This window comes from Sceloporus occidentalis, unplaced genomic scaffold (genome assembly GCF_023333645.1).
Source record: "Sceloporus occidentalis isolate IW3139 unplaced genomic scaffold, rSceOcc1.0.p SCAF_1, whole genome shotgun sequence".
In the NCBI taxonomy this organism is placed as follows: Eukaryota; Metazoa; Chordata; class Lepidosauria; order Squamata; family Phrynosomatidae; genus Sceloporus; species Sceloporus occidentalis.
The window spans coordinates 8643644-8645285 of NW_028316981.1; positions in this window are offsets into that span (position 1 = coordinate 8643644).

Here is a 1642-nt window from a genome sequence, read left to right on the forward strand (position 1 = left end):
CCATGAAGCTTTTTTTCTTTTTAGCAGCTTGGCTTCTTTTTATTTCTTACATCAATAGCAACACAAAGACATTTGTTCCTCCAACTACTCATTTAGGTTTATGGAATGATATATTGTCACACAATACCTGACTGTCTTTTTACATTTAATGCAATTTTGTTGATGATTTTCATCTTCAGATCTTTAATCAATTAAAATTAATTTTCCTGTTCAGTAGGTAAAAGTAATAGCAGGGAAGGGGGAAAGGAAAAACTTGACCACAAGAGAGACATGATCCCTTGGCTCCTGCCATTTGCCACCATGGCTGCATTTTCATCTCTGAAAAATGAGAAGGTATATGCTGTCATGTTTGCATTTGGGGAGGGAGGGAGAGGGGAAAGGTATGCAAGATGTGAGCACAGCTGTCCCTCCTGATTCACGGTCTTGCCGTTCACATCTTTTGGTCTTTTGTGGATGGCGAGCCAGGAGGGACATAATAGTGCGTATGCAGGAGTGCACCCACATTGATTACAATGGGGCTCCAATATTGGCGATTTTCATGATTTGCGGGGGTGGGTGGGTCCAGAATGAATCTCCTGCATGTTGGAAAGGACAACTATGTCTTTACTGTCAATAATTTTGAATTGAAATGTCAAGGTTGTTAGAATTATAGTACTCTAGTAAAATTAGGTTCTATTAATTTTAAATAGTTAAACTATATAAATAAATACAGTCGGCCCTTTATATTCATGTGGGTTCCGTTCCAATGCCAAATACCACAGGATTTGAAGTCCCATTATAGTTAATGGCGGCATGATGGACATGTGATCACGTTGGCGCAGCCATGTGCATGCACAACCATTGATGAGAATGGGATGGGGCCAGCCATGGATGCTCCAATCCGCCGATGAGGGCCAACTGTATTATGAAAATATTCAATTTGTATGCAGAAAATATCATGTGAAAAGTAGACTTGGACTCAGAAGGAGGAGAAGTAAAGCCAGGACAAAGGAACATCAACAATCTAAGATATGCAGATGATACCATATTAGCAGGAAACATTATGGATTTGGAACAGTTATTAAGGCATCAAGAAAATAATGACTGTGGAGGATAGACATAATTTGGATCAAACATTGATCAGGAAAGAGATTGCAGTGAAGAAATAAGAAGGCTAGGAACTGGAAGGGCAGCTATGAAAGAAATAGACAAGATCCTGGAGAATAAAGATAGACAACTGTTTTGTGAGACATTGAGTCTTCTCTGTCAGAGAGCTCTGGTGCCACAATAAATTACAGTCCCCAGGATCCCCTAGCACTGAGCCAGGGGAGTTAAAGAGGTCTCAAACTGATTTATTTCAGCAGTGTGTTTTTGACCACCACCACCAAGGCATATGTTACATTAAATACAGATTAGAATTCAGTGGTCCCCAACTGTACTCTTTAAGAGATTTGGACTTCAGCTCCCAGAATCCCAGACTACTGGCCAACATGGCTGAGGCTTTTGGGAGCTGAAGTCCAAAATCTCTTAAAGGGCACCGTTTGGGGACCACTGAATTAGATTCTTTGGGCTTTCAGAAGTTTGGGAATCCCTGACTGTTGTTCAAGCTGGCTGGGACCTCTGGCAGTTGAAGTCCCAAAATACCTGGAGGATCAAAGTTTGG